The following is a 22876-nucleotide window of genomic DNA, read 5'->3' on the forward strand; positions in this document are numbered from 1 at the left end:
GAGGAAACCATTCATCATCTTTTCATCTCATGCGAATTCTCAAACAACTGTTGGCAAGCCTTGGTAAGTCCCCTCCAAGTCCAAGTAAACCCCACTCTTAGCATATTTGAATTCTTTGTCAACTGGAATCCCAATTATCCTTATTGCTTCAAAAGCAAAATCATTCTCAAATGATAATGGACTTGCCTTTCTAACTATCTATGTTGGCAGCTTTGGTTAGCAAGGAACAAATATATATTTCAAAACAAAAAGCCTGAAACCAGGAAAGTCTTGGCCAAAACATGGAGTCTTTCCATGGAAACCATTTTCTCAAAAGGTAACAATAAAATAGATATCAAGCTATTACAAAATGAAGAGAGACATTGGTTCAACTTTGTCTTGGATAGATCACCCCACACTGTCTATCTACCCATGAGAAATCTTCTCAGTTCAGTTAATTGGAAGGTGCATCTGAAAGATTAGGCTTTCAGGGATTGGTTAAAAGCTCTAAGGTGACCTTGTCTCTTCTTTAATGGTGCCTCTAAATCAAATCTTGGTCGAGCTGGCGTTGGTGGTATCATTATCGACCAAATGGGATCTGAATCAGTGTCATTTGAGTGGGGGTTAGATACTAAATCTAACAACAGGGCAGAGGCATATGACTTTCTTTTAGATGCTCGGATTCTCAATGAGCGTAATTTCAAAAACTCGATAGTGATTGGAGATTCAACCATACACATTCAACAAATGGTCAAAAATTCGATTCCCAAAAATGTTGACCTTGGGAAAATAGTCTCTCGAATCCAACATCAAATGAGGAAATTGGGAGAGGCCTCCTATTATCACGTCTTCAGAAAAAATAATGGCAGGGTAGATGAATTGGCAAACAATGCATGCTGCAAACTCCAAGGAGAGGCCACAATCAACAAGGAAATTTTCATTAAGTATATTCCTTGAATTTTTACTTGATCACATGCAAGAAAGGACTCAAGTAATATTCATTTCTAAAAATCATCCTTTCCACTCAAGCGACAGACCCTTCAGAAATCCCCAACATATTTTTATCGGTCAAAGCTCCAATTTCCAAGTGGATAAGAGTATCTTCTTGAAATCTACTCCCATACAATTATTTCAGATCATAAATTTTCACCTGACTCTTCATAGAGTTCTTGTGATTGTGCCTTGTTCTCTCCCTTCCATAAATTCCCCTCATAGCTCCTCTCCAAGCCCCATTCTATTCTTCAGTGTGAAACCTCCCTTTGAGCCTCTTTCCTTATCTTTTGCTTCGTTCTCTCTGGCCTTTGGTGCATCTTGTCTCAGTTGTGGTCCTTCCTTTAATGATTACATTGTGCTTTTCCTTCTCACTCTGTAGCCCATCGCCATCATAATCTCTTGATTTCTCAGATCACCCCTTCGCCCCTTCCTCTCTTCGTCCAATGGCTTCGTCTCACAACTGTCCTCATTGTAACTCCCTCAAATATGAACTGGAATAGGTCAAAACTCTACACAATCAGTGGAAGGAGCATTGCACCTCAGAGTTGGGGTTCTTATACCATCAATGCACCAACCTCAGGAATACTCTCGACAAGATTAGCTAGTGCTACATCCATATTGAACAAGCCTTGTATTCTTTACGAGACATGGTCGAATTTTTCTTCTTCTTTTGAGAACTCAAGCTCAAACATCGAAACAACGTTCATCCACAGAAGGAGGAAGAATCCATCAATCAAGATTAAAAGGAGCAGATAGACCCAACTTCACCCTAGACTCCATGAGATATTGCTCTCAATCAAAATGATTGTTTTTCTCTCTAGTGTTTTGTCTCTCATCATAGTGAATAATGAACAGTAAATGTATTCTTCTGTTGCAACAATATATTAGAGTCTACAAGTTAAATGTAGTAGGTAAAATAGGGGTTTTTCAGTTTCATCTAAAAGTAGGAAAACACATATCTAGGAGTTTTGCTCCAGTTCCCATTCTGATTTGGTTAGAATCATTGTACCAAGGTGTTAACCTCTCTCTTTTGTTCAAATGAATATACCATAACTGACACTATATATATAAAAAATCCATCCTGAGATCTAACATGACATACTTTAAGAATTAGAAGAGGTGATAGGGGTAAGGTCCTTGGCACTCGATCCTGGTGGGGTTGTAGCAACAATTATACATGGTATATGACGCTCAATACGACCCATTATTTCTTCCACCTGTTCCAAACTAAACTCTTGATTTCAATGCACCCTTACAACTTCTTCCAATCTGGCAGATATATTGTGATTTTCTGTTTGTTTCTCAGCCAACACCTTGACTAGCAAGGTTTTCATTTTCTAATACAAGGGGAGGGCAATGAAGTATTGTTTTCTCCTGCCCCGGTGTTTCCAAGGCTAGGCATCCATGGTTTAAGAACACTAAGAATCTTTGAGTCATAGAAGGCCAACCTCTCTCTTATAGCTGAGGTTTCCATATGGCAAATTTATTCACAAGTTCCAGGGGTGCAAAAGTTTGGAAAGTTGCAACAACCTCCTCAACTTGCTGCTGAGCTCTGTTGCATCCCCGAGAACCTTGACCTCACCTCCCTCGTCTATTCCTCATGCATTACCTTTGCATCTTGACAAGCAGGCTAAATCCCCCAATCTCAAAGCTGAGCAACCAAGGAGACCTAAAAAAGCATACGAGAAGGTACAAAATAAAACCACATAGGAAAATAAAAACCAAGGATTTGTCCAGTTGTAAGCATCTAGACTTAAACAAAAGAATTTGCAAGTCCAACCAACAAGCGACCACTAGTAACTAAAACAGGACCGTAACCACCAAACGTCACGCCCGAGCCAAGGTTGGTCTCCCAATTCACAATGTATTTGATGGTATGAAAACACTATCAAGACAAAAGCCCATAGATGAAAACCCTCCCTAACGATGGTTTATAATACTAGAACAAAACATCTAAGGCAACATACTCATCAATAATGAAAAGAGGGATAGGTGTTTAGAATTACCAAATAGTTGAAATCTTTCCAGTGATTGGGGTGCACCATAGACACACCAAATAATGAGACCACGAGCTGTGTGCTCCCCATCGCGACAACCTTTGAATCCTTAACAATTTACTCTACCAACAATCTTGCTACCTCCAAACACATGGCGAAAACCTTAACAACTATAGAGCAACCTCCATAAATTATGTTTCAAATTGAGGATGAGCCAAACTCCCAATGTTCCCAGGCCAAGCCACCAATTTAAATCCCACCATAAAGCATTCTAACAATTGTAATCATGTACTAGAATAACATTCAAACCAGGCAAAGCCTCCACGCTAAGGACGTTTGGATGTTTCTGCCTAGAGCTCCACCTCTCTCGAGCTTTGTACAATTCTTTTCCTTTTCCAACACCAAGTACCATGGCATAAAAAAAAAAACTTGTATGCTTAAGCATGCATAGGGACGACCACACCATTCCCTTCATAATTCCATGTCCTTTCAACTGTGTGGCAAGCATGATTTCCCACGCCACTATTACCATGAAAAAACATTCCCATCGGGGGCATTTGTCATTAATCTTACTAATAAGCTCCATTACAATTTACATCCATAACTTATAACTAAATGTTTTTTTTTTTGCAAAGCTAAGAATGGAGGAAAAAATAATACAGGAAATAACATTATGGAAAATGCCATAGATAAAGATAATAAAGCAAATTGTATTATGTTGAGTGTGGGATTCAAAAACATGAAGTATGGAAATTAACTGCAATGTCAATTCCCAAATTGCTCACAATTCGCAATGCTTGTAAAATATGAATTCTTGTGAGATTCACAAAGACAAAAGATGTCTAAATCTATTTGGGAAGCTTTCAATATGTGACACATAAAATAGTGTATACACCAATATGGTGGTAGGATATTTATCTATGTGTGAGCTATTGATGGATTTAAGGTCGTGAAAGGCTACACCATATCAAGGAATAGATAAGAGAAAATTAAGCATTGACTTTGATGGTTTATTGAAAATTTGAACCCCCTTCTAACATTTTATGATATTTGTTATCTTTTGTAAATAGCAAGTGCTTTAAAAAATTTACATTTTTTTACATTTGCATTGAAGAGTGTTTTTTTAATTACCCTTCTAGGACATGTATGAACACCTTCGAAGGACTAGGAAGGATTCAATCTTGATCACTAGGTGCAAGCACTTTCCTCACTCGAACAATATCAAATTCAATTGATAAATTACACTTCCATTGAATGTTTTTCATTAATAAATTTCTTCATAAAACCATTAATTGTAATTTGTTTAAAATTCTAAACACCAAAATCTCAAACTTCATAGTTTTTTGTTTATGTGTCTACTAATAATTTTGTCATGGCTTTGGCTTGTTCCACTATAACAATACAAGGACATTGCTAATACATAGATCTTGTATGGTATTAGCAACAATTTTCTAGGGCATTATATAATCCATGCTACATTAACATTACACACAATATACCAATTTCTCATTCTAATCTCTTAAACTTGATTTCTGTGTAGTTTGAGTATGAATCTAATTTATAAGAATGTCGTATCATTGTCAATGCTCTTCACCCAATTTTAATACCATGGTTATAATCCTTACCCCCCTATCTAAGTTTGGTAGATCCAAAGTTAAGATGGATCTAGGTTGTTATATATATACACACATCTAATTTGTCTAAGTCAAAATGTTTAGATAACATAACAACATTTCTCCCATATGGCGCTGGAGAGTGCCTCTTGACGCAATAAAGCTAGTAAAGTAAACACCCCTTAAGATAGAGGTTCAATTAGGTGTATTTTTGGATATCTCAACCATTATTAAATCACAAGTTATTGATATATCAAACCTAGGGTTATTGGACACACTATTAAATGATAATGATCCCAAACCTAACCTACATTTCTTTAACAAATTAACCATTCTTAAATTTTCCAAAAAGCTAATAATCATTGTTTTGCACTCCCCTACATACAATTACAATCCCAAGGAATATTTGTTGGAAAGGGGTATTTGTTAAAATATCATGTTATAATATATAAATTTGTTTTTGTTTTTAATTAGGTTGATACACTTACCACTTGTCACCGAAAAGACTTGGGATTGAGTTAGTGAGATTATCATTATACTCTTGAGCCTAACACAACCACTTACAAGCCACACTAAACAAATAAACCAAACTTCAAACTTCAAATCTAAATAAGGCCAAAACAATGGTAAACACCTTTGAGAGGTCCACCATTCAACCTAACCCAATAAATCTCCTATAATATTACATGCTAGGTTATACCAATATCATATCACATATCAGATTGGAAGGACGCTTTCCCCGATGTTTCATGTCTAGTCGAGTACAATTTATCAATTGTAGGGTTTCGGTTGGCCTCCCGCCTCTGGATATTCTTCTAATAATGATGCAGAGACACAACGAAGTTAAAATTGGTGTTTAGGGTTTCAAGGGGTTTTGACCGAGCATAAGTTTTACGTCTATTGTCAAAGGCGATTTACGCGGTACAACGAACAACCCTCATCTTATTTTCGTGTCATATCAATCTTTAGCTTGGATGTTTGTTGAGTTTTTATCGTTAAGCTGTGTAATCTCCGTTAGTCAAATTGTGATCACTCTCGGCATGCTTTTCAATTTCCCGGCCATCCATAGCATTTTTGGTTGGCAGTTTTTTATTGTACCCTTCAACGACGACATATTGATTTCTGTATGTTGAAGCATGAAATCTTTCCGAAAGTCATCCCTAGCTTCAAAGTCATGTGAAAGTTCTTCGTGTTTGTTATTCACGCTCTCTACCCATGAAATCCCCTGTCTTCAGTTTTGAGTATCGCAACATTTGTTCACTGAAGTTGGTTGCCCACCTGCTATTGTCGATCGGGATTGATGTTGATTCATGGGTGTAATTTTAGTGGATAAGTAGAGAAGTATTCCTATTTAATGCAGGGGATTGTACTCTTTCAATCAGCCAGACAATTTTGAAAGAATATATTCGGTGAAGGAGAGAAAACTGTACCCATCAAATGACAGAAGGTGAGTAAAAGAGCTCCGTATCGGTGTTTGAGCAAATTTAGCCCCGCGATTTAGCTTTTGTGTTTGTGTTTAATGTGCCTAATATTACTCAGTTTTTCTTTATCTGCATTTAAGTTAATTAGAGCGGTGTAAAACGGTGTTACAGCAGCCTGTGTATTTCTTGAGTGGAGATGGAGAGGTTAACTCCAAGAAGAGACATATGCTCTGGATTTGTTGGGTAATTAAAACTGATAGGGGTTGCCACCAAGAAAAGTTATAGTTGCAGATATAATATGTAGAGTTAGAGATATTGCCGCCAAGGATAGATGTGGTATGTTGCTCACCAAACCCATTTTCAAATATGCAAAACAAGTTGAAATGATGATGTGCTTAGATGCAATTGCAATGATACATAGGCCTTGATCGGGGGAGCTGTCTTGTAGAAGTCGAGCGGTTTTGTTTTCTTTGGAGTTTACAAAGCTTAGGGTTCAAACATAACCTCCACGCTTATAGGTTTTCCATATTCTCATTGTGGCTCAAAAGATCTACATTGACCACTGCAAGGTTTCCAACTCTGGATATTGGTTATAGTTCTTAATGACAAGGTAAAGATAACAAAGTTTAAAGTATGAGGAACAAACTTTATGTACAGACCATTTAAACTCCATTACACTCCTTGATGGTGGACCTTGAGCTTTTGTCTTGCAAAGTGGTTGATAAGGTTATTGAAGATAAAGAAAAGAATGAAGGAGAATGCCATGAAGGACCCAATGATAGGGCACTTGTCTGGCTTAAGCAGAAAGGGAAAGTTAAGGCTGGAATTATCATTGAGGAAAAAATATGATTAAAAGGCATTTTAAATTTTGATAGCAGAAGAGCAAGTGCAGAAAAACATAGTAGAAGAGCAAGTTCCGAAAAACATGACATACAAGTTACAACCATGTTAACAATGTAAAAAGGACTTGCTTCGTTGATGGTGTCCAAGTTCCTTTTCAGCTTTTAAAGAAGTAATTTGTGATAGTAGAAGAGCAAGTTGAGAAAAACATCACATATGATCAGTTAACAATGTAAAAGAAGTTGCTTCTTTGTCCATGTTTCTTTTCACCCTTTAAAGGAGTCATAGAAAATTGTCAATATTCTATGCCAATTGGATTGTAGAGGAGTCAGTTTTGTAGAAAGATATTTCAAAGCATCAAAGATTATTTTAAAGCATCAAAGATATTTTACGAAAATAACTTGTCCATTTGGTGGAAAATTGCAATTTTTTCCTACTTAAGAGGAAGGTTTTATTGTGGGGAACTAGGAGATTTGAAGATTTCGAATTAGGGCTATAAGATGTAAGGCCTCACCTTTTATTCTTACCATTAGCATAAGAGTAGGTTGGTATATTATTAGAGAAGACAAGTAGATAATACCAAATAATTACGTTTAAAAAGTCATTTTCTAAGATAAGTTACTTTGAGAGAAAAATAGATAATGAGCAAAGATCCATGTTTAATGAGTTTGGATTGTTCTCTTCCAGATAGAGAGATAAATTGTGAGATATGCATTTAATGAAGAAGAGATTAGTGGAAGAGCTTTTCCCTAATGTTTAAGAAATTTATCTTGTGGTTATTGGTGTTGATTTTGTGGTTTAAGTGTTAAGTAATTTATATTTTATTTAATTTTAAATATTGTTTGTTTTCGTTTCATTAGATCTTTAGATTGGGTAAATTTTAAAAAATGCACCCATTGGTAAGTATCACAGGTTATGATATTTTTGTTGTTGTAAGATCATGCAGTTTATCTATTGATATATTTCAAAATGATACACCATAAATATTATGTTGCCACTAGTATGTCACTAGGGAAACCAGAACAATAGCACAAAAATAGTTTCTTTAGTCTTGCTAGAGGCGTACATATGTTATGATTATCAAAAAATATATAGACTCTGAAAATGTTTGTAATTGAGCAAAAAAACTTAGACCTATCAGATCTAATACATGTAGTCTACTGCATATATCATGAAAATTGGAAACATAAATAAAATCCATAGCGAGGGGAGTCTACTTTGATGATGGCTGGAGGTTCACTTTCATCATATGAGGGAATGAAATGCAAGTTTCCAACTCTCTTGGCTAAGACCATATGTAACCTGTGCTGCATGTATGTTATGCTATGCCTCTCAAACTCGCCAACTATTCTCATCCTGCAATTTGTGATGTTGAGTCTCCTAATGATACCTTTTGTAGGGAGGAGAGATATTTGAATGCAATCTCTTCACACTGATTTTTGAGTGATTGCATTTCCATTTTTGAGCAAGGCTTGTCCATTGGTGTTTTGAGGAAAAAGAGGCCTTCATTAGCAAATTTGACACATAACTGATTCCCTATTCTTCTTGCAAGGTTAGAATGGAAGTCGAGATCTCTACCAAAAGAGAGCTTACTCTCTCAATTCCTCCTTCAAGCCTCCAACTATAAGAAACTTTGGAGGGAACATATCCATTCTGTAGTTTCTTAGCCATCTGAATTATCGTCTTTGAGTTGCTCTAAACAATTAGGCTTTTGAATTTTTTCCTGACTCGCAATTTGTAATCCATGTTCAAGGGCATAGAGTTTTGTTGCATTGTTGCTGTTGATGCCAATGGAGCCCTCATATATATGTATAATCTGATCATTCCAATCTCTAAAAACACCCTCGAAGCTGGTTGGACCGAGGTTACCTTTAGAAGCCCCATCAAAATCTCATTTTAAAAAGCTTGCGGGGGGAGGGGCCCAGTTTGCAAGATTGCGAGATCTAGGTTGCACTAACAAGGATGGTTGTGGAAAACTAGAGGCCCAAAGTCTAAGGGATTTGAGAATGCCACTTTCTTGTGAGTTGTAGTTCCAATTTTGAAGGGACCATGTCGAGGCTGAAATTGTCTCTTTAATATCTTTGATGATCTTTTCCCAAACAAACTCCTCCTTGACAACAATATTTTTAAAAGTTTGCCTATTCCTTTCTTTCCAAATTTCCCCTAAGACCAAGCTTGGAATTAGTTGACAAACTATGTTGATGATTAGATGAGAGAAGACAAAGGTTCTCCAATCTTCAATAGTTACCTTTGAGCAGTCTGACTGCTTGAATAAAGGCGATGTTATCCCATATAGTAGAAAATAATGTACATTCGTTATGGAGATGCTCCGTGGTTTCCACATTGCAACAACAGAGAAGCTCTGCGGTTTCCACATTGCAACAACAGAGAAGCTTTGCAGTTTCCACATTGCAATAACATAGAAGACATAGCAAGGGCCCATGGAATCCCCTTTGCTAAAGCTTGTCCCATGTGAGTGTCTTACCCTTAATTAGTAGCCACAACCAATGAGAGACTTTGTGCCATAATTACAGTCTCCAATTTTTTTCCATACATTGCCTATTGTTTGAGAGATGGCATTTGAGATGATACTATAAGGTTCCTTTAGGTCAAAAGCACTAGAGGGTTTGTTTTCCCATCGAAGTTTTTCCGGGCCATCATGAACTTTTATTGTCCTCTTCTTTAGGTTAGACAAGAAGATTTCGAATTGTGGGAGGTTGGCTTCTTCGATTCATTGTTCTTATTCCAACGATGGTTGCCAAATTGATTGATCCGAATAGGAAGCCAGTAGTGGGAAGTTCTTGTTCTTCCTTGCATAGTCATAATATTTAGGATGTTTTGTATGTTTTCCCGATAACAAAACTTTGGGCCATTAATTCTAGGAGTCTTTCTAGAAGAGGGCATAATTTCCATTTCTAATTTCCCAAAAGCTATGATTCTGAATGAGGTGGTGATTCTTCCATGTTGAGTTTCAGAGATGTGATCCCTTTATTTCACCTTCTAATCTAATCAAGTGTTGTTTTGTAGAGTTGGGAGCATGTTTCTTTTCCTACTCTAGAGTTCTTTGGGGATTGGAGCCATCTTGACCGAGTTTTGGTGCCTAAGGCATCACTGAGAGTTTTTTGGGTCTCTCAAGCCTAACCCTGCTTACAACTTAGGATTGCATGATTTTTTCCAAGAAACCAAGGCCCATTTCCATCCCATCTTGCCCCCCCAGAGAAAGGATCTTTGAATGTTACAAATTTTCTTGAGAACAACCTTAGGAGTAGCTAGAGCACAGAGAAGATAGAGAGGCATGGCTTGGAGAACCAATTTGAGAAGTGTTAATCTCCCTACAAGGTTCAAGATTTTGAAGGTCCGGTTGGCTAATTTTCCTTCAAATTTGAGAAGCAGATCCTCACATACCACATGTCGGATGGGGTTTTCCATCAATGGGGCTCCTAAATATTTGGACGGAAGGGAACTCCTTTCAAAACCCAAAATTCTAGAGATGTGGATTTGAATAACTAAAGAGGTATTGATAAAGAAGATTTGTGATTTTTCTAGGTTGATAGCAATACTTGGAGTTGCCTTGAAGTTTTCCAAGATTTGTTAAAATGCTATAGCTTGCTTAATAAAGGGATGGCCCATGAGAAGAGTATCTTAGATTAATTGTTGGTGAGAGTAAGTATGCCCAGAACCAAACAATTCTAGGCCTTAGATTTTGTTTTCATTAACATAAGACTTGATAGCTCTCCCCAGGCCTTTAGCCATCAAAAGAAATAGGAAGGGTGAAATTGGGTCTCCTTGCCTTATACCTCTGGAGGGGGAGAAGGGCAAGGATGGGAAACCATTGACCAGGATAGAGAAAAAGGCTTTTGAGACCAATGGAAAAACCTAATGAATGCATTTCCCATAAAAAGCAAAGAACTTGGAAGATAAATTGCTAGCCGAGAAGATCAAAGGCTTTAGTCATATCTAGTTTAATAAACATGTTCGGTTTCTTAATGGATTGAAGAGAATGGATCAACTCACGAGCTAGAAGGATGTTGTCTAAAATTTGCCTAACTTCTACATACCCCGGATATTCTAGAGAAGTAAGTGAGAGTAGTAAAGGCTTAAGTTTGCTTGCAATAACTTGGGATACAATTTTGTATGTAACATTAGAAAGAGCAATAGGTTGAAAATCAAAGGGTTTTCAGATTTGTTACCTTTTGGGATCAGTGTTAAGAAAGTGGCATCCAATGTTGAGAGCACCAAGGCTGATTTTTTGGAATCTTTTACAAGTTCACAGACATATTCTCAATGATTTGCCAACAATCTTGGAAAAAACACGTGGTGAAACCATCCGGTTGTGGAGATTTACTCCTAAGCATGGTCATTACTGCTTCGTCAACTTCCGCTAGAGATATTTCCCTGAGAAGAGTTGCAGTTTGCTCAAGGGTAATTATGGTTGGTTTATGTTGAGTAATTTTCCTAGTAGCTGGGTGCCTATTAAGCTAAGGTTGCGTGTGAAGATTATGATAATAGGCAACTAACTCTTGCTTTATATCTTGATGATCCTCCAATTTCTACCCTTGTTGATTCTTTATGCTAGAAATCCTATTATGTTGACGAAGTTGAATTACTAATCTATGGATAACTTTCATTGGAAATTATTAGGAGTGGGTTGATAGGAATCAATCATCAATGATATCCTACCAATGTTAACTAGATATTCTCCCATCTCCTGAATAAGTTGCTTGTTACTTTTCATGCCTTGTTTCTTGTCTTCTTTGATTGGTTTAGGAGTTCCTTTGGGTTATTTTTCTTTACCCCTAAAAAGGATGAGGCTGAGTTGGGATTACCTTGAGATTCTTGATGCAAAACTTCGTGGGTTTTGAAGTTAGATTTGGAGATGAGTTGAATTTCCTCTTTTGGAATTGCGGTTGGGTCTTTTTTTCCATTCTAATGCAATAGTTTGTAGATCCAACTCTTCTGTTCCATATTAATGACATCATTTGCTTTAGGGGTGTCCTCTTATTCCCTAGCCATTTCTATGTCTTTTGGCTATTTATTTATGTTCCCATTGCCAAAATTTTCCATGTTCTATTGATTGTTTACATTCTTCAGGCCTGAATCATCTTGTATTCAGATTCTTTTCTCCTTATTAGGCTCTTCTTCTGTGTTTTGGCTCATTGCGTATCTATTGCTTCCTTTGGTGCCTCTTGAGTGAAGATCTCCATTTACCTTTTTGGATGATTTTCTTCCATTTGACATTCTTTCGAAACCATCTTAATCCCTTTCTTTAGTAGCTTTAGGTGGTTGCTACGTCATGCTCAATGGAAAATCTCTGAAGAGATGACCATGCTTACGACACTTTTTGCAACGAAAAGGGACATGTTCATAATCTATGGGTTGTTTCCATAGATTATCATGATAGCTTAGTAAAATGTTGGTTGGCAAGGGTTTTTGAGATATCCAAGTATATACATATTCGTGCATAATAAGTATACCTTTCTTGCTTGGATGTTTTCAAGGTCACCACATAAGACATCAGGGCATTCCCTATTCCTTCCAGAATGTCTTTCTCCCAAGACATTCTCCCAAAACTCTCATAGCAATGAGTACAAGGAGATCCAAACCGAGGCTGTTGAGAAGTCCTCCTTGTCCGAATTAAACCTTTCCACCTAGAACCTCGTGTATAACTTGCGAAGTTAAAGAAATATGGATCATTATGGAAATTCTATTCAATCTTCTAAATTTTTGAAAATTGCTGTGAAAAAATCCTTTGAGTTGAGCTTCTATTAAATTTTGGGCACTAGGCTCAGTTCACGCACACACACAAACACACAAACCAAATTTGGTAATAGTCTCAAATTAACTTTAACCCAACTAATTAACTGAAACACACTGATGTGCCTAACTAGAAACAAATTATGCACAACGAAACTTATAAAACTAATAATTAGATCATGCATAGCAAACATATTACACACAAGTTTTGCCCAATCAACAACTCGTCATTAAATTCTTCTCAGAATCTACTCTTGTTCCCTTACTGGGATAATGGCCCTCAAGAAAATTAAAATTTCACTTTCACACCAAATGGATATGACTCATTAAGATTCTTGTCCCCTTTTATTTAGAGTGATGGCTTCAACGCCCACATGCGGATTAATTTCAGCTCACATAATTGTCCTTGAGTGTAGGGTATATCACATTCCTCAACAAACTAATGATCTCTTTAGCTGCGATCCTTGGATCCTCCATATGAGCTTGCATAATCCATGATTTGTTGCATTATGGTAAATGAGGTGAAAAGACAAAGGTGTCCTTTTGTGGTGCCCATATATGAATCCATGAGCAATTCAACTACTTATACAATATGTTACACAAAACACAATATAGAATAGGTTGATTGTTCTATTGGTTAATTAGCTTTTCATCCAGTTAGCTTTCACGTGGGTTGTTAAATTTTCAAATTTGCTCCACGTCTTCTCCATTCTTCAACGTCTGTACAATTTAAACCTAGAACTGAACCTTGCATCCATTGAGGTCCATAATTAAACCTTTGAGAATCCACAATTGTCTTGGAAACCTTGTAACCAACCCTTGCATTTCTATAACAACTTCCAACCTCAAAACTTTGCAACATCGAAAATCACTCACAACCAATTTGTGCAGGCAACAATTGCTTTTAACCAACCCACTACCAAACCTTGAGGGTCTACAACCCCAATGTGTTTACAAGACCTTGCGACCAACCTTGTGCTTCTGTAACAACTTCCAACCTTAACATATCTGCAACATTAAAAATCACCCACAACATATCCTTGCAGGTAAAAATTGCCTTTGTCTAGCCCACAACCCAACCTTGAGCGTTTTTGCACAACTCCCAAAGGGCTTGCAACCTAGATTTGTGGAGCTTGTATTTTTTGCCCAATTTGCTCGCAACACATTCTTGTGGGAATTTTGCCCAATGTAACCCTAATGTATTGTCAAGAATAATTGAGAAATTTTAGAATGCCATGAGGGCTAAATATCACAGTGTAGAATGAAAAGACTTTAGACATTACATTGTAGCTAAACAAAATGAGGTCAACGAGGCAAGACTTGTGAAACAATAACCCATTATTTTATGAACAAGGAAGAGCCATTGTGTACATAGTGAGGATGGAGGGACTAAGACCTTCAAGCCTGCTTATTATGAAGTGTGGTATGTCCTTCCTAAAAAGGAAGTATCCAACATAATATTTAATGCTTGTATCTCAAAATAATTTTTCCCTTGCCTAGTGTCGAAAATAGGAGAAACGTCCTTTGACTTGTGCCTTAGTTAAAGAGACCAGAAGTAGTTTTCCTTGGCATGCACGAGTTCCTAAAATCAAGGGGAATTCCTATAAATTAGGATAGTTGATGAAGCAGTTAGACTAATGCGCAGAAGTGGAAGGCTTAGTTTGTTGTCTTCTAGTGGAAGTTATTTTTGGAAACGGACAAGCGAGTGAGCTTCAGTGTTTATTTGAGGCAGGATGAGTTAGATGAATAAGTTAGATTTAGTTAACAAATCAATCACCAGTTCGACATTTCAAAAATAAAGACTTGTCGAATTTAGCCTATTTGAAAAGTGTAAAAGGAGGTCAAGGCACATTGTTATTCATTGTTTTGAGAGCACAAGTTGGTGAGACAAGGCAATAGAAAGCACATGTTTGTGTGTGTGTGAGCTTGTGAGAGGAAGAGTGTGCAAGAGAAGCTTGTGCATAGATTGGTAGAGGCTATTTTCCCTTGGGATTTGCGCTCGGAATTAGGAGGTAATTCCTAGTTAATAGGAGTAGTCTATGTACATAGATTGTGGAGAGGAATGCGCTAGGAAATAGGGGCTCCAAGAGCGCAAAGGATAAGGTTGCCATGATCATGTCTTGCAAGGGTGTTTCAAGCTTAGGACAAGTAGAGAAAACCAGGTTGGTTTCCAGTGAAACAAAGTTGTATTGTAAGAGATTTGTTGCTCATTCTTCTATCAATAAAATTCTGAATCAAGCAAAGGTTTTTCCCAGTTGGGTTCCCTAGAAAAGAGACATGTCCATTGACCCAAAGACATACTACTATATAAAGGCATCAAAGCTCCCAATCCATTCAGTCCTTGATTGACAAAGAAAAATGAAAAAAGGGAAAGAAAAAAAAAGAAAAAGTAACCTCAAGCAAAAACCTCCTTTGAGGCACTTGAATCAAACTCACTAACTCAAAACCTTTATGAGGCAATTTGTAAGTTTGAGGAGAAGAGAAAAAACAGTAAGAACTCTAGGTGAAAACCTCCTCTTAGGCACATGGAGCATGCTCACTAATTGAAAACCTCCATGAGGTAGTTAGTAAACCCAATAAGGAAGAAAAAGAAAAAAATGATGAAAAAAAGAAGAAAAAAGATGGGAAAAAAGAAAGAGAGAATTTTTTGTCTCACCTTGATTCATGTGTAGGTACTGTAGGAAATCAACAAAGCAGGTTGAATGGCCAAGAGACATGTACATTCACCCAAGACAAACTACTATATAAAGGCAACTTGACCTCCTCCATTTGGGCATTCACATTCTCTCACACAAGACAGGCTCATGCAAGAAAGCGAAGGGCAAGAGGGACGAAGAAGAAGGTCGAGATATCTCTCTTCTCTCTCTCTATAGCAACTCACATGTGTGGATTGATCTCTCCTTGTGGTTCACATTTTTATGGGGAAAATGTTGCAGGGGGTCAAAATTTCTGGGTAACTAGGTTAACTATTGCGGGGCTGAAATTCTAGGGCAACTGGCTATTGCAGGAAGGTTGAAATTCCGGGTCAGACAAGCAGAGCAAAGTGCAGTATCAATCTGGGTGACTTGACTTGGAGGAGAAGACCAAGTTTGACCATAGGTCTAGCTGTGTCTCTCATTGAACAAGAAGAATTTCTCTATTGAAAAAGGTTGCTAGGTTTTTCCCCTTTGTGGGTTTTCCCAGGGTAATTCTTGTCTTCTTTTGTGTGTTGTGATCTCCACTGTATCACTGTTCTTTATGGTTGAAATTTCTGAAGTATAATTACTGAATGATATATTGGAATAAGTTAAAAGAAGATCTACATCAAAAGTAATTATCAGAATTTCAGAAATATTGTGCTAACCCTAATTGCACTAAGAAAATCAACAAGCTGCTTCATTCTTTTATGTATGCTATGTTAATTTCGCACGAGCGACTAGGGCGAATGAGTGCAAAGGCAGTTGTAAAGGAAATCATCCCTTTGCTTCAGATAAGACCTATCAAGACTTGGGCTAACCTTTTCCTTGATATAATCGAAAGACCCAACTAAGAAAATGATTATTAAAAAAAACAGACATACTCATTGAGTGTTTTTATACCGTGATGAAAGATTGTCCATGGTGAGAAATTTCAACTTTTATTTTAAAAAAAGAAGAAAAAAGGAGAATGGTATTTTCATACACATGTCAACTGTAAGATTTTTTAAGAAATAATTAATGTAAAGTTAGTTTGGTGATATAAGTGGAAGTTGCATTTCAATTTTAGATGATTTTATTTTAATGTCGTAGAAATCAAAATATTTTAATTTTTAAGGAGGTTTTAAAGTAATAGTATCAAAAAGTCGACAAAAGTTAAAGCATGTGATGAAAATGCATTCATTAAACTCTATAGTTGATGTAGTTTTGGTTGATAAGGAAAACTATGTAGAGTGGCTCAAAAAGATAAAGAGCACACTCATTTTTAATGATCTATGGTAATGGGATATGCGACGGAGAAACCGCAAAAAGGGATGATGACGATGAATTTGGACCAAAAGTGAAGTTGAAGGAGGAAGCACTAGTGAAGCCTATGTTTGCTAGAGTACTTGCAATTTGGAAGAGCAAGGACAAGAAAACTTTTGCCCTCATCAATGCTACAGTAAGCGAGGAGGTAAGCAAACACATTGTCTCAATCATTGATTCATATGGTGCACTTAAGAAGTTAAAAGATTTGTATGATTCTCATTCAAAATTAGAACTCATACAATTGCTTGTGAAGCCTTTTAATCTTGAATTTAAAGATGATGACCCTATGGCGTTAGCCTCAAAACTCAAAGCTATCATGCATGACAAAGATGCCATTGGAGTAAAAATAGATTTGCCTCTCACAACCTTCATAAAGGCCCTCTATCCTTCCTACTCTCACTATCTTGAATCTCTGCAAGTAGTGGCCAGATGAAAAGCATAATATTTGACACCCTGGTTGAGAAGGTTGTAGAAAGAGAAAAAGCCTTTGGGAAGAGAAGCAAGCATCACAGTTTACTGAAGAAACTGTATGCGTTGCCCAGAAAGGAAAGAAAGATTATGCCAGAGGAGATAGTAGTAAAAGAGGACGTGAGAGAGAACATTAGAAGAAGGGGAGGTAGACGAAATTAGATAAAGAGACTCGATCTACATTGTGTTCGTTGTAGAAGAAAAAGAAATGAAGCCAAAACATGCAAACTTCCATGGGAGAAGATCAAAGAATAAGAAGAAAAAGACAAAGCTCTAGGATAAGCAAAAAGTAATGCACTAGAATCTTCTCATTATGTTGTTGCTCACTGTAATATTGGTTTGCATGAGGATGTGTTTAACATTGCATCTACTTCTTGGAGAGACACATGGCTGCTTGACACAGGTGCCACTTGCCACATGACATTTCAGAGAGAAGCATTTGAGCAATTTGATGAAAACATAGATGGCGTGGTATACTTTGTTGACAGGTCTAGTCTCAAGCCTTCAGGGATTGGAACAATAAGACTTAAGCTGCCCAAAATTTCAAATTTTGTCATACATGATGTTCTCTATCTTCCTCAGTTATAGAGGAACCTACTATCCCTTGTGCATGTATGCCAACAAGGTCATTCCATCCACATTTTTGTTGGAAAGGTTGAGATAAGGAGGACTTTCGACAACAAAATTGTGATGATTGGAGAGGAAGAACACAGGTTGCTGAAATGGGGCATCCACATCTTCTGCACAACATTAGACTCATCTTGCTTAGCATAACGAAGGTACAATGTCTTGAAGTCTTCTATGACATGCTAGATTTCGACATATTAATTATGATAGTCTTCGTTTGATGAAAAAGAATGGTGTTTCCAGTCTTCCAACTATTCCTAAAAAACGAAAGCAATGTTCTGCTTGCATTCTTGGAAAACATAGCAAACTACCATTCCATGACTCCAATTCTAGAGCATGTAGAAAACTTGGTTTGATTCATTCAAATTTGTGTGGTCCTATGCCCGTACGTTATGCAAATGGAAATAAATACATTATGACAGTTATTGTTGATTACACTCGAATTTGTTGGGCATCTTTGTTGAAAGACAAGTCTAAAGCATTTAAAACATTTAAGAACTTTAATGCATGGATTGAAACTGAAGCACAAACTAAGATTGGTGTCCTTCGTACTAATAATGGCAAAGAATATACTAGTAATGATTTTGAATCCTATCTTTGACAACATGGTATCCAACATCAAACAACAGTTCCATACAATCGTCAACAAAGTGGCGTAGCTGAGAGGATGAATAGGACATTGCTGAATATGGTCTGTTCCATGAGGTTTTGTAAGAATGTAAAATTGATGTTTTGGGATGAAGCTGTTTTGTGTGCAGTCTATGTAAAGAACATATGTCGATTGCATGCTATTCAAAACAAGACTCCTTACGAAATGTGATATGGCCACACTCCATTCATTAGGCATCTCGGGGTTTTTGGTTCCACCTGCTATGCCTTGATTCCAAAATAGCAAAGAAGGAAACTTGATGCAAGGAGTTGTAAATGCATTTTCTTGTGGTACTCGAATACCACCAAGGCTTGTTGTCTCTACGATGAGGCAAATAAGAAATTCATACTTTCTAGAGATGTCACATTCCTTGAGTCCACCAAAAGTGATGACTCCGTTGAAAGACAATTTGATTGTCTAGAAAGAATTTCTCCAATGAAGACATATCATGAAATTGATAATGAGATTCCAAATGTTGAAGTGGGGGAGCCCAATTTTGGGTCAATCTTTGGAATCTCCCTCTGCAGAAGCAGAACCAACTCCTCCTCATGAAAAAGTTCTAGACTCCTCATCAAATTTGGATGATGTTATAAGCAAAATTGAAAAGTTCTCTACTTTAATGCAAGTATACGTCATAAATTTAGCTTGCTTTACATGCACATTTCATACATGTCACATGCAACACATTCACATGCGTGCAACTCATTTGCACACTCTGCATGTCGCTTGCAAGCTCCTAAAGAGGCAAATCAAGGTTCTTCTAGTCAAGACATAGGACTAGAAGTACCTACAAAGCTACAAAACTTAACACTCCCTCTTAGCGAGGGAGATACTTCTAGAAGAACCTCCTCCACTTGGATCTTTCTCCAGCACCATCATGTTATCTGCTGCCGTATTTGCTCCCTTTGAACTAGAAGACTTCCCTGCTACCTGCGTTGGAATACGATCTGAAGACCTGTTCCTTCCAACCATGCTCCTAGGATCTTGCTCTTGAGTGTCTAACAATGTCATATCATACCAACTGAGGCTCCTGGCAGTGCTTGAAGAATCACTCTTCCTCGCCACCTGCTCCCTCTCAGCAACTGAAATTGATCCTGTATCCAAGATCCGCTCGGATATACCCCCAGGCTGTCCCAACAACCTATGTGACTGCCCCTGTCTGATGCCAAGCACTACAACTGCATCCAAGGTCGCTCCCTCTGAAGATAGAAGCCCCTGTCCATCTTGGAACAAAACTCTATATCCATCATCCTCCAAGGCTGATACTGAGAGCGCATGTACCATCATCACTAGAACAAATAACATTCCTGTCACCTCCAAAAATATTCTTGACTCTAGCTGGAATATGAAATATCCAACCCCCTTCACCGAATGCATGGTACTAGTCCCACTAAACACATTGTAGTTTGAGCTTGTCTTTGAAATACTAGAGAACATTGACCTCATCCTCGTCATGTGACTGGACTCTCTATTATCCACTAGCCTCAATCTTGTGTTGTTAAAATTGGCAACTAGGTCCAAATTCCACTTTGGACAACTCATTTGATGGAGATGATTATTGCATTGAATTCCTCTTTTCGAGAGGACCAAAATCAACCTAAAGATCATTAAATTTGGATAAGCAAAAGTGTGTTTTTGAATTTATGCCCACACATGCAAATTGTAAAGGTCAAACACATCATCATGGTAGGCTCATGAAGTCCAAGAGACATGTCACTTCACCCTCAACTACTTGTATAAATGTGAGAGACCTCAAACCTCATTTGGCTTCATCTCATCTCACACATTATTCTCTCTCTTCATCTGAATGGTTCATACAACTTATTGGGCATCTCTTTTCCTCACATGTGTGGCAGCAAAAGGACGAATTGCAGGGCCGAAATTTCAGAGTCTGTTGCATGTTTGACTAGCGTTGACTAGGGGTGTTTTGACCACATTTGAATGCGATTTTTTGGGTCAAAATTTTGTTTTCGGCAGGCCACATTTATTGGCATAGGAATTGAGGCATTTTGTTGACTTTGACTACAGACCAATCGTAGGGTTGACCGCAGGCCTGACTACAAAGTTTGACCAAGTTTAACCGTTGTTTACATGATTGATTTGGGTTGACTTTGACCAACAAAGAAGGCCGAGTTTGACTGGGTATGACCGAGCTGCATAGAGGATGATTTGCCTTTGCGTTGACCGACATTGACTTTTTGGTTAGGGCAGAATTTGACTGCTGTTGACTACAAATTTGACAGGGTTGTTTTGACTGTGATTTGGCAAGTCAATTTTGACTTTTGTACTCTCTCTCTGTGTTGAACATTTGATATAATAATAAGAAGAATTGATCAAAGGGTTTTCCCCATCTTAGGGTTTTTCCCTGGCATTCGCCAAATATGGTGTCCTCTTGTCTTGGCTTGTCTTCTGCATTTTATTATTCATGTTCTATCTACAATTACTGTCAATGTGATTGCTATTGGACATTGAAGTAATTGTACTAAGTATAGAACGTACCATTATTAAATAAAATTAAGACGGTATTAGAGCCAGGTTAAGACAAAGCCCAAGCAAGAGAGAGGAAAGAAATCACTAAGAGAGAGATCTGTTGGTCAAGGACAAGCCTCAATGGCCTCTACATCTTACTTCAATACCAAGGACAACCTCAATGACAAATCTGACTATCATGCATGGAAGATGACTTTGGACCTAACTTTGGAGGAACATGAAGTATTGGACCATGTGCAGGGAAAAGTAGTGGAGCCTCCTTCAAATGCATCGGTTGCTGCTAAGACGAAGTATAAGAAAGGTGAGGTCAAGGCTAAGAAAGTTATCATTTACTCCATTCAAAAGCATATTTGGTTGCCTATATTTCTGATTTAGGAACATCTAAGGAGATGTATGATAAGCTGGTTGGGATGTTCAAAGTGAACAATGCAAATCAAATCCTCTTTCTCAGAAACAAGTTGAAGGACATCAAGATGGATAAAGGGGAGTCTATCCAATCCTACTTCATGAGAATAACTCAATTCAAGAATGACCTACTATCTATTGGAGAAGTTATTGCTGACAGGGAGCTCACTCTCATTGCACTTGGAGGTCTTTGAAGACCTTGGGATGTATTTGTCACCACTATTCTCAATAATGATAGGATACTTGGTTTTGTTGAGTTATTAGCTAAATGCACTCAAGAGGAGACAAGGATGATGGAGAGAGATAAGTCATCTAATAGAAATGAACCTACTGCCTTCTCCGCTCATGCAAAGAGGAAGAATAATGCTGGTCCAAGGAGACCGGGTCTAGGATTAAAGAAGGGAATCAAAGAAGGAAGAAAAGGAAGGTGCTACAATTGCAATAGGTTCGACCACTATGCCAGAGAGTGTCCTCACAAGAAGAATTCTCCAAGGGATGATGACAACAACAACCACAACAATTTCAAAGACAATGGCAATCAAAGGAACAACAACAAAGGAAAGAGGAATGCTCTCGCTGCTCAAAATGGAAATGGTCGACCTCCTAAAAGGACAAGAAATGCCAGGTATAATGAAAGTAATGTTGTAGAAAAACAAAATGAGTTTTATCTTATTTCTTCTCATCTACCGCCTCTCTGGATATGTTGGATCATTGGTTGATTGATAGTGGAGCCTCAAGGCACTTCACTGGGTACAAGGAGGCCCTCTCAAATTTGGTTGAAAGGAATACTAATTTGAAGGTCATACTTGGAGATAATGCCACCTACCTCGTGAAAGGGATAGGTATTGTCACTGTTCACTTGAATCAAGGTCAAACAATTCATCTTCAAGAAGTATTACATGTGCCCGATTTGAAGAAGAACGTGGTGTTTATTTCTGCAATGGAAGATAAAGGCTTCAAGGTAACATTTGTTGATGGAAAGTTACATATTTGGCAAAGAAACACTAAAGATGCATTTACTCTTGGATTTAGGGTTGATGGTCTCTATCAAGTTGGAGGAAGTCCTTTGGGAGCTTTGGTAAGTGATACTTCTCTTTAATGTGAATTATGGCACTGGAGATTTGCCCACCTACATTACAAAGCCTTACTTGGGGTAAGGAAGATGGTCACAAGTATGCCCTAGTTTAAAATGAACCATGAAGGTGTTTGTTAGGGTTGTGCAACTGGGAAACATACAAATGGACCATTCCCCTCTAGTGAGAGCAACACAACCGATATTCTTCAATTGTTCCATTTTGACCTGTCTAAGGAAGGATGAAGTGTTCAAATGGTTTCGTTCTTTCAAACATTGGTGGAAAATCAAACAAGGAAGAATATCAAGATATTGAGGATCGACAATGGAACCGAATATGAATCAAATGAATTCAATGACTTTTGCAGAGAGGCTAGCATTAAGAGGGAGACAACTATCCCATACACTCCTGAGCAGAATGGCGTTGTTGAAAGGAAGAATCGAACAATTATGGAAGCCTCCCGTGCCATGCTCCATGATCAAGGCCTATCAAAGTTCTTATGGTGAGAAGCTGCCAACACTATTGTATATGTTCAAAATAGTAGCCCACATCAAGCCTTGGATTTCAAGACACCTAATGAAGTC

General features: G+C 37.7%; 1 long non-coding RNA gene across 1 annotated transcript; it reads left to right on the plus strand.

Annotated features, from left to right (window-relative positions):
- Window positions 1–5283: 5283 nt before the first annotated feature.
- Window positions 5284–7323, plus strand: LOC149158569 (uncharacterized). Its single transcript, XR_016262046.1, has 2 exons — window positions 5284–6029; window positions 6178–7323. It is a non-coding gene; the product is annotated as an uncharacterized LOC149158569 (long non-coding RNA).
- The last annotated feature ends 15553 nt before the right edge of the window (window positions 7324–22876 follow it).

Source organism: Pinus tabuliformis, chromosome 5_2 (assembly GCF_031772625.1).
Source record: "Pinus tabuliformis cultivar Carrire ecotype Pingquan chromosome 5_2, CPIR1, whole genome shotgun sequence".
Lineage (NCBI taxonomy): Eukaryota > Viridiplantae > Streptophyta > Pinopsida > Pinales > Pinaceae > Pinus > Pinus tabuliformis.